This window comes from Cimex lectularius, unplaced genomic scaffold (genome assembly GCF_000648675.2).
Source record: "Cimex lectularius strain Harlan isolate CLEC.00 unplaced genomic scaffold, Clec_2.1 scaffold308, whole genome shotgun sequence".
Lineage (NCBI taxonomy): Eukaryota > Metazoa > Arthropoda > Insecta > Hemiptera > Cimicidae > Cimex > Cimex lectularius.
The window spans coordinates 201,964-214,225 of NW_019392998.1; positions in this window are offsets into that span (position 1 = coordinate 201,964).

The window sequence follows — 12,262 nt, forward strand, 5'->3', positions numbered from 1 at the left end:
ATCTCTGTTGATATAAACCATTTCTTAGAAATTACGTTTATGTTTGTTTTGTTCTGTGTGTAATACTTTTGGATTTTTGAAGTCGAAATTGTGTTGGTGTTCAAGATGTTGGGTAGCGAGTGCTGTAGGATTTTCCTTAGGTTTTTTGCAATCATAGATATGTTGCTTTACTATCTTGTCCAGATATTGGGATGTAAGTCCGATGTAAGTTGCCGGACAGTTTAAACAGTTGATCTTGTAGATTTCATCAGATTTATTTGTTATTGGGGTGGGATCTTTAACTTTGAAAAAAAGTGTTTGGATTGTTTTATAATTTTTGAAAGCTAATTTGAAGTTATCGGACGAGAGAAATGTGTTTAATTTGTGTGATAGGCCTTGAATAAATGGTGTGGAAATGTATGCTGGTTTATTTGTATTCGATATACTTAATGTAGTATTATTAGTAATAGTGGATGGTGTTAGTGTTGAGTTGTAATTCTGTTAATTATGTGTTTAAGGTAGAGATTGTTATGGAGGATCTGTATATCTTTGAGGATCTGTATATCTGGATGTATATCTTTATGTTTTTGTGGTGGAAGGTTTCATGGCTTACGGTAATCATTCTGTGATGTAACCCTTTGGCCGTGTTTATTATTGTATGAAGAGGATGGTAAGACGTAAAGTTGAGGTAGCGATCTTGGTTTCTTGGTTTTTGATACCAATCTGTGATTAATATGCCATCTGGTTGGTTTATTACGAGTGTATCTAAAAATGGTATTTTTTTGTTGTTTTCGATTTCATGTGTAACTTGTAGGCGTGGGCAGAAGGTAAATGTATCTAATGTAGTTTCAATTTGATCTGTGGGAACTGCTGTCAATATATCATCTACGTATTTAGTGAAGAAGAGTAATGTGAAAGGAAGTTGTGGTAAGACTGTATTTAGTAGATGTGTCATGATTATGTCTGCCAGTATCGGGCCTAGGTTGCTACCCATGGTTATGCCAAATAGTTGTTTGTAAAATTGATTGTCGTATGTAAAATATCCATTAACACAGCAGTGTCGGATCATTGTAATGAACGTGTTCTTTGATAGAGTTGTGTGAGGTATTATGTCGTTATGTGTTTGTTGTTAACCGGGCATCTCTTGTAGCGTGTTTCCATTTTCAGTCTGTCTGCTTCAAAATTATCACATCTCTATATTATGTACTTCATAGTTGTTACAGCATGTGCACATATCGTCATCTATGATATGAAATTGCTTTAGATATGAACGGTGTTTTCTATGCCCAGTCAGTACCTGTCCGATCTTACATGTGATGCGTATATACAATTTAAGGCGTAATTTTATTGTTTGCTTGTTTTCCATTAGTTATCTCTGCCCACATGATCTCGCATCGCTTCAGGTTACGGCGTAGCAGTCCTGACTCCAGATATGATTATGGCCTGAGCAGAACGATCAGCAGCCGTCCACTTTGCGCATTCGTCATCTTTCTCATTTCCTTCTACATCTGAGTGTGCTTTGACTCTTTCCGACCCCATTTTTCCATCTTTTTCAATCAAGTTGTACAATAGATATAGTACAATATTCTTGATTAGCGGATTATGGTTCGTCTCATATCAAGAGTGATTTGGCAGTCCATGTAAATGGTTGTAGATCGGTACGTCCCAATTCTTGTTTGCTGAGAGATCAATATCACTTCTTGTAAAACAGAGAAAGCCTTGGGTTTTTTATGTGAGCAAAGTTTTGCTAGTCTGCACTGCGTCTGGAGAATTCTTCTATCGGGTTGTTTATGGAAGTAGTCTTTCTCAGTATTTGTTAGTTTTACTATCCTTAGATTCTAGTTCTTTTGAAATTTGGCTTTTGTTTACATCACATAAGAGCTTTAATCCTATTTATTGTTCTCTTTTTACCAAGTTGTCTTTGTTAAATACCCTCACTATATATGGATCTCCGAATTTGTATGAAAATTTAGATTGGTTCAGACTAGTTTGGCTATCTAATCGTGTTGTTATAAGTGTAGCCTTCAGTATGTTGTTATTTATTCTAAGTGGACGTGGTTTTGTTGCTGGTAAGCGGGCTTTAAGAGAGATGCGGTGCTCACAGTTAGCACTTTTATGTTCATTTCAATAAAATTGCTCATCATTAAGCTATGTGTAGAAGAGCTCCAAGATTTTCTCCTTGTTTTTAACTTTCCGATGTATTATCTTTCCAATTATTATCTGGAATGGTTTTGTTCCCGCGGCAATTGATTCAGGTAGGCCGTTTTTAATGAAACCAATTTTAATATACACAATAAAACTTTTTACAGGTTTTGTAGGATTAACTCGCTTTCATACTTTACGGGCTTAATTTTTGATTCCAATAGAATCAAGAGATTTGTTTAAATTGAATGATAGTTCTCGTGTTTTAATATTTTATTGCATTTATTATTTATTTGAGAAAGAATTTGGGGTATAAAAGTTTATTTCTTGAGCTTTTTTACGCATATTTAGGGGTTACGAGCTTAAGTTTTACACCAATAGAGTAAAGAAGGCTGTGACAACTTAATGAACGAAATAATTATAGAAACGTGTTTTTGAAAAAAATCCCATTTGTATGTCAGGTCTGAATTCAGGGCCGCTGGATTCGAACCCGGGACCGTTACTTTACAGTGATGAGCGCCGTGTCAACGCCTAAACCGTTGCGGCCACCGCCGCCCCTCTCTCTTTTGTTGTTTTGCACATTTCTATTTTATTTTGAGGTTTATGAACATAAAGTAAGCTGTAATTGATTCAAGAGGGCTGTTTGTACAATAAATTATTTTGAAAACGTCGTATTTTTTCAATTTCGGTTTTTATTTCTTTTTTTTTTATTTTGAAGTTTGCAAACTTATTTTTTTCCCGAATCGAGTCAAAAAGATCTTTCTCATAAGAACCGAAAATAAAAACGTAGAATCATTGATTCCTTATGTTTTTTTAAAATCCAAATAATACATGAGGGCAGTTCCGCAACATAAGATTTAAAAACATCGACTATTTTTACTTCTTTGGTTATTTTCGGGGTTCTTGTTTATTTTGAGGTTTATGAGCTTAATTCTTTCATAAATCGTCTAAAATAAACATTGAATAATTTTGGCTATTTGCTATGTTCTTTTTTTATTTTAAGTTTCACGAGTTTAATTATAGTGTTAATTAATTCATGAGGGTTATTTTTACAAATTAAGTTGATAAAAACTTGGATATTATGTGCAATTCTTTCATTATGTTAAACATACTTACGCCTTTACAAAATCACAAAATAAAATGACTGTCAGACCTTCCACTAAATGGGGCAAAAATCACAGTTCAAAACATCGAGGCTAATCAGACCGAAACGATCATAACCGACCACTAAAATGGAAAAATAAACATTGTTCAAATTCGTAGGACAACCGAATCGAATTGTTCTGTACAACAAATGGATAGATTCTTCCAACTACAATGAACAGAAGGCGAGTTTCAGCTCATATTTATACTGGCCTTTAACACAGCCTGGCCCGTAAAGTCCACAGAAAATTGAGACAGAACAAACTCCGGCGGAGGTGGAATTAACATATTTTGCCCTTCCAAGGAATTAGACAGTAAATAAGCCAACATTTCGCGCCACTAGGCTCTCATTCTGGGGGCAATTTAACTTTCTGTTTGTCCCGGCCGCCGTGGTTTATCTCGACGCGGTTTTAAACCCATCGCTCTGGCCCCTGCATTGTTTTAAACCAAAACAATTAGGAAAGAGGGCTGAAGTTTTACCCCAGCCCTGGAGGATAAACCTTTGGAAATTTACTGCCATAATATCCAATTCCACCTGTGGAAATGATGATTCGTTATATTAATGTAAATAATTTGCATATCGTTCACGTTTATGTTAAGGGCGTCACACTCCTGAACTTTTCCAAAAGTAAAATTGTCCTCTTTTCTGTGTCATTATCACGTGAGTCTTACGTGAAAGATTAACAATGTATAAGACATAGAGAAAATGAAATATATAAATTGATAGATGGAGAAAGAAAGAGTAGATAATGTGGAGAGAGAGAGAGAGAGAGAGAGAGAGAGAGAGAGAGAGAGAGAGAGAGAGAGAGAGAGAGAGAGAGAGAGAGAGAGAGNAGATAGATAGAGAGAGAGAGAGAGAGAGAGAGAGAGAGAGATATGTCCAATATTCACTATTTAGTATAATTATCATTTTTAGTATTTATAAAAGCGAACATTTCAGAAATGTCCGGAATTTACTCAACTAATGTTTTAAATAGTTTATCATCATACAATCGAACCTTTGGGTACAGAACTATATAAATTGATGCACCTGTTTCAAGTTTCCTGAGTGTCACGGCAGGAAGTTTTTCAGCGTTTCAGCGCTGGTCGGAAATAAGATACAAAATCTTGAATGGTTTGAAAATTAAATCTCCTTTTAAGGCTGAACATTAAGGAGACTGAGATTGTATTACGCGTAATTTGTAAGGGAAGCTTGAATCTTTCCAAAGCCTTTCAAGTGCACCTGCCTTTTAGGAGCAACATGGAAGAAATCGACCGATTTCACCAGCCCTTGTCATAATGACATATTTCATTTGTTGATTTATGTTTCTTCCGAAATTGATTTATTTAATTAAATTAGTCAGTATTAATCGCCACTTTGATAATTTTCATAACAAGTCTGTGTGAACAAAAAAAATATCATTCTTTGCTTATAACATAATCATCAATATAATCGTTTTTTATCATTATTTAAAGTTATGATGCTGGGTGCTTTTTTCCAAAAATAAGAGTAAAAGTCAAATAATTCACGGTATTAAGACAGCCTTAAAGTACAACTATCCATTTGGTGTTGAAAAAAGGTCAACAAAATTAATTTTCTTCCAAATTTAATAAGGTAAATAATTTTAAATTACTATCAATTAAAATGCCATGGGCTAAGCAGGGATTGGTTGACAGAACCGTTGGTTCAGTAAATACTAGAACGTCGCCGAACACCGTATTTATAAACCATAAAATGTGTAGGTCTTACGTTAACATTGGCTTCTCTTTCACGATTTGTGGTTTTTCATAGAATAAAAACATAATATTCAGGATAGTATTAAAACACAATACACATACAGAAATATTATAATAACTACAGTAAACTAAGTTAACTGTTATACAACTTAAATTCGTTTTAAGCATATTTGAAAACTGATAAACACAAATGTCTGTAGCAACAAAAGATAGACTATAATTCCGGAGGCTGTTTTCTCCCCGCTGTTTCACTTAAAAATTCAAAACTTCTTTGAATAGCCTTACTTCTTGCCATTTCGTGTATCTTGCAGCACTTTAAAGCAAGTTTTCTGTCCATCAGTGGAATTGTTCTAAAATTCTCACAATTTTTTACGATATAAGAAGAGACTTCTTTTTTTTTATTGTTTTATAATCAATCATTATATTTTATATTTACAAAAGTAAAAAATAATAATGCAAAACCATTAAAATTGGCACGTACCACGTGGATGGCAACTCTCTAGTTTTTCATTCAAATTGCAAAATATGTGGTGATTAGAGACCGTTAATCGATATTTATTTAGAAATCGTGAGATGCGTTCTGGTGTGATGTAGGTTTCACAAAAACATTTTCTTTATATATTCTGAAAGTATTGTACATACAAGCTATAAATTGAAAAAGACGTCGATTTCGCACTAAAATATTCAACATATTTTGCAATTTATTTAGAAATGGTGAGATGCGGTCTGGTGTGATGTAGGTTTCACAAAAACATTTTCTTTATCGTGCCAACGTTTCGATCTTTATTGAGATCATCTTCAGGGCCTGGGATTTACAAACATTGTTTACATATTACAATTACATTTTGGATGTGGAAAAGTGAATTTATGCAATGTAAAATATATTTTATATATTCAATCAAAGTATTTCTACTCACTCAAAGTGTTTGTCTTCTGTGTAATTGTGCCATTCTTGCGTGTCGTGTCGAGAGTGCCAGTGAGATTTTGCTATTTTGTGTTTATATACGTTGGATTATGAAGGGGGTTGGGAAGGATGTACGTATAGAAAAGAAATTTTTATATAAGGCGTCGCCTTCTTTGAGGTAAAAGGAGCCGACGAAGGGAAAAATGTGTTGCTAATGGTTCGGCTAGATTATCCTTTCAGGATTATAATGAAAGGGATAAAATAGGAAAAGGAAAGCTAAATTGTTGGGAAATTAGACTATGTGAAAATTATTTGATGTGTGGAACGTAATGCGATTATATATGTATGTTATCTGTATTGAATGTGATTAATGATATTGGCGTAGCTGCGAATGAGTTTACATTTATCTGTTCTGTACTTGATGCTGTGTTTATCTCTGTTGATATAAACCATTTCTAAGAAATTACGTTTACATTTGTTTTGTTCTGTATGTAATATTTTTGGATTTTTGAAGTCGAAATTGTGTTGGTGTTCAAAATGGTGGGTAGCGAGTGCTGTAGGATTTTGCTTGCGTTTTTTGCAATCATAGATATGTTGCTTTACTCTCTTGTCCAGATATTGGGATGTAAGACCGATGTAAGTTGCCGGACAGTTTAAACAGTTGATCTTGTAGATTACGTCAGATTTATTTGTTATTGGTGTGGGATCTTTAACTTTGGAAAAAAGTGTTTGGATTGTTTTATAATTTTTGAATGTTATTTTGAAGTTATCGGACCAGAGAAATGTGTTTAATTTGTGTGATAGGCCTTGAATAAATGGTATGGAAATGTATGCTTGTTTGTTAATAAAATAAAATAATAAAACGTAATATTCAGGATAGTATTAAAACACAATACACATACAGAAATATATTATAACTACAGTACTAAGTTAACTCTTAAACAACTTAAATTCGTTTTAAGCATATTTGAAAGCTGATAAACACAAATGTCTGTAGCAACAAAAGATAGTCTATAAGTCCGGTGGCTGTTTCACTTGAAAATTCAAAACTTCTTTGAATAGCCTTACTTCATGCCATTTCGTGTATCTTGCAGCACTTTAAAGCAAGTTTTCTGTCCATCAATGGAATTGTTCTAAAATTCTCACAATTTTTTACGATATAAGAAGAGACTTCTTTTTTTTATTGTTGTATAATAAATCATCATATTTTATATTTACAAAAGTAAAAAATAATAATGCAAAACCATTAAAATTGGCACGTACCACCAACTCTCTAGTTTTTCATTCAAATTGCAAAATATGTGGTGATTAGTGACCGTTAATCGATAATTATTCAGAAATCGTGAGATGCGGTCCGGTGTGATGTAGGTTTCAGAAAAACATTTTCTTTATCGTGCCAACGTTTCGATCTTTATTGAGATCATCTTCAGGGCCTGGGATTTACAAACAATGTTTACATATTACATTTACATTTTGGATGTGAAAAATTGAATTTATACAATGTAAAATATATTTTATATATTCAATCAAAGTATTTCTACTCACTCAAAGTATTTGTCTTCTGTGTAATTGTGTCATTCTTGAGTGTCGTGTCGAGAGTGCCAGTGTGATTTTGTTATTTTGTGTTTATATACAATTTATTTATAAAAGTGTTTATAACAATTCAAACACTTTTTTCCAAAATTAAAGATCCCACACCAATAACAGATAAATCTGACGTAATCTACAAGATCAACTGTTTAAACTGTCCGGCAACTTACATCGGTCTTACATCCCAATATCTGGACAAGAGAGTAAAGCAACATGTACAGCATATGTAAACAATGTTTATAAATCCCAGGCCTTGAAGATGATCTCAATAAAGACCGAAACGTTGGCACGATAAAGAAAATGTTTTTCTGAAACCTACATCACACCAGACCGCATCTCACGATTTCTAAATAAATTGCAAAATATGTTGAATATTTTAGTGCGAAATCGACGTCTTTTTCAATTTATAGCTTGTATGTACAATACTTTCAGAATTTATATGGAAATAGATTTAAAAAATATAAAAATGTAACGATGAACTAGATTATCGACCTGCTGGATACAAGAAGTCTTTTCAGAGGATCTTCGGAAGAGGTCAAAACAGAGAAAATTTCCTTACGGTTTTCGCCGAGCTTTCGACAGTTTTATACTGTCATCTTCAGGGCCTGTTTTATTATCATATAAACAAACAATTAAAACATGAAAAAACAATAATTACAACAAAAATTGAATATCTTACTTTAAAANTATATATATATATACAATTAACTTATTTTAAAATTTAAACAACACTAAGATCACAGATCAAATCAATAAACACCGATAAAAACAATTTATTCAATTTAAATTAATGTTTAAATGCTGAGCCCCAAAAAACATGATGTCTGTGCCTAAAACACCATGTTGTTTAATTCCCTATTAAAGTTTAAAGTAAGATATTCAATTTTTGTTGTAATTATTGTTTTTTCATGTTTTAATTGTTTGTTTATATGATAATAAAACAGGTCCTGAAGATGACAGTATAAAACTGTCGAAAGCTCGGCGAAAACCGTAAGGAAGTTTTCTCTGTTTTGACCTGTTCCGAAGATCCTCTGAAAAGACTTCAAATATAAATATGTTAAACAATAAATGGTATTGGCAAACCTTGTGAAGAACAATCTTTTCTGAAAATAAAATAGCCGCTCGAATGTTTTTTGTTATTGCTGTAAAGACACTATTATTGCAAACAGCATTTTTTTCCAAACAGTTATTTTAGCAAAATTACTGTCAAGGCGAAAGATGGGATCATAAATTGTTTTCATTCACGTATGAACTTAAAAGAACGTTTACTACATACATAAAACCAAGAGGTACTGGGAATATGGTACAATTTATAACTTGTATGTTACATGCAAACTCTACATAGTTTCTATAGTACTTTGACATTGGTACTTTGTTATTTATGGTTTTATTTGTCGGAATTGGCAGGGATTTAATATTTTCCAATTTTGCTTCCAAAGGTGTCAAATCTGATGGGAGGTTGGAATTTTATTTTTTACCTCGTCCTCTAGCAGATATGAAACAGCCTCTCAATCTGGCCATTTAACGCGAGATGCGATGGCTCAATTTCAAAAACTGTACCCCGTCGAGCGGATCAAGCTCGGTGTTTTATACCCGAAGAGACTGGAAGGTGTAACGTCGGCGTCATAAACAAGCGTCGGGTCATTTCCTGACGACATTTCACCCGTTTTACAACACTCTCAGCACAGGGTATCTCGCCGAATCGAAGATCGTAAAAGAAGGAGTAGAAAGCTTTTTTCGTTCACGACCGCCGAGATTTTCCATGCACTCTATGACAGCAATTATCAGGAGAATATCGAAACAAGACAAATAAATAATTTATTTTTGACTATTCTAGTTTCATTTACCCACTCCTTTCAAAGTAATAATAAAAAAATGATAAATAAATAATCAATGTATTAAAAGGCTAATGATTCTAGAGTTCGGTCGAAGGTAGACATTACACAATCAACAATCAACAAACCGAAGCACCCAATCCCGTCGTCGACGGATTTTAACTGGGTTTCACATCCCCAAACAATTTATTCCATTAAAAGCCAAGTAGAGCTCTCTTAATCCTTTTCCGGCATTCTGACCGGCTTGGGACATGAATTGGGGGCCATTACTGCCTTTATTAACAATGGAAAGTGTCAGGAATATTGCGGCTGTTCTACTGCGCAAATATGTTCGAATAGCAAACGATTATTGGGCCCGGTTTAAATCATTTCTAAAAGAAATTTTGTTCTAGGATTACTGACTTTATTATTCCCGAGACAGAGCGAAAAATAAAAGGAGAGATATAACACGAAAAAAACTGATTAGTTAGTTTAAAAATTCCGGCATCCCCGTCCTTAATTTTCTCCTTGTTAGTTGAAAATCCGGAAATCCACACAATACACAAATCAGTGTTTCACACGACTAAAAATGTTAAATGCAATAATTGCACTAAACATCACAATAACCACTAGAACCAAACAACCAAATAATTCCGAAATTTTTTAAGTACAAAGAAACTGACAGAATACACCTTCTGAGATAGAAGATACAAAGAAGCATAGACAGTAAAAGTGATAAAGATTATTATGTTTTAATTAATCAAAGTTATGTCTCCTGAACTTTCTACTAACAAGAATATAATTACAGAGAAAGGGATGGTAATGATGAACATTTTATTTATGAATCATACAAGATTTATTTATTTCTTAAGTCCGTTCTAACATCTAATGAGAAATGCAATATACACCTTGATTTAATCTGCTTCTAACTCATTAAACATTAATTATTCCAAATAAGCCCATATATGTAATTAATACATATTACATCAATACATATTTTATTTTTACATTGAACTACATAAACATTTAACAATTGTATGATGGAGAGAGGGAGAGAGAGAGAGAGAGAGAGAGAGAGAGAGAGAGAGAGAGAGAATGTGAATGTGAGTTGGAGTTAGAGTCTTAGAGAGAATATCTCGACAGATAGACCCAGCCAGAGGGAGAGTGAAAAAGACAGAAAGAGAGATGATGATGAGGGTGAGGGTGATGAGGATACTAGGAAGCGGGATTTGTACTCCCCAGGGAACTGCAGCCTTCTGGCTTTTTGTACTTTTCTACTTCTCTAGTTCAGTGCAATCGATTCAATCCTTCTTCTCAGAAGTATTCGATCATTGACCTTTGCTGCAACAATTTCATTCCCTAGGTTTTTTCTGTAGGCCGTTGCTTCGCATTCGGAGATGATATGGGTGGCTGTTTCTTTCTCCTCATTACATAATCTGTAAATCGGATCATAGTTATATACGCCCATGTTTTGTTGATGTATATACTCAGATGCCAGCGACCGGGTAATAGTCCTATTACTCCTCTGAATCTGGCCCTATGCAACTGCAGCAGTGATTTTGCCAATCTTGGACACACCAGCCATGCTAAAAGCGGAAGTGAACGAATAGTTTAATAAATGCTGTACAAAATCACGAGGTACAGTTAAATCAAAGAAATTTCTCGAGATTACAACTAAAAAGTTATAAATCCAATCTTTTTTAACAGGAAGGAAAGAAATTAATAAACCTTTATCATTACTTATTAGATTTCAACCTTACAAAGGGATAAAAATTCAAAAAGAAAACCGATGACTGTGCCATGAAATAACAGTGTTGAGGATGATGAAAGCATGCCTAGCAAGCTGGGATTTGGCTTTTTGTACTGTTCCTACTCCCTTAATTCAGTTCAATTGACTTGATCTCATTTTTAAAAAGAAGTAAGACATTGCTTCCAGTCTCTTGCCATCGGTTGGTATCTCTACCTTGATGGCAACTAGGTCTTTAGTCATGAATTCTGAAAGACAGAGATAATTAGTGTTTTCCTAATCAATATACATGCACGTGGATTATCCTGTCTAGAATCCCATACAGCTTTACTGTCTTTGCTGGACAAACCTCTAATTTGTCCTTTCCACTGCCAAGGTTCGTTGATGAGAATTGCCCATAGATGTTGCGCAGTGAACATCCTAGCTATTACTGCCGAGACAGCTTTAGCGTGATGGATGTTCACCTGGGCTATTCTCATTTTCTTCATGTAGGGTTATTCTTTTGGGGGAGGAGGAGATGTCTCCTCTCCCAATAGCTCCTCCTCGGTGAGCATTCTCGGCTCTGTCTGTAGAGGAGGAGGGGGTCTGGGTTCCTAGGATGACCTGGTCAACTTCCATCTTGGCAGTGTTTTCGGAGTTAGTCTCGGTGGGTGGAGGCATCGCTGAACACAGATGGATCTAGAACACAAGAAGGTACAGGGGCAGGAGTATTTGGACCTGAAACCAATTACTCAGAACCCATGGGAAAATACACCGGTATCTTCCAAGCTGAGATTCATGCAATCGAAAGATGTACCCAACTCAACCTTTGTAAAGGGTGCAAAAACAAGGATATAGCTATCATGTCAGATAGCCAAGCAGCCATCAATGCACTATGATCAATTATCATTAGTTCAAGGATGGTGCTGAACTGTAAAACCAAACTAAACATATTAGTTATGCAGGATAAAGTCAGTCTCTGCTGGTCCCAGGACACATGGGAGTAGAAGGCAACGAGAAAGCGGACATCCTTGCAAGGAAAGGGGCTGCCACACCGCTGATAGGACCCGAACCCTTCTGTGGCATAGGAATCCACACTATTAACGAATATCTCAGACAGAAGGAGAAAAATAAAATGAAGGAACTATGGAATTCACTCATTGGACACAGTCAATCCAAGAATCTTCTAACCAATTTTGGAATTTTGGAAGGAAATAAATTACAGAATTTATCAAGGGAAGTAGGAAC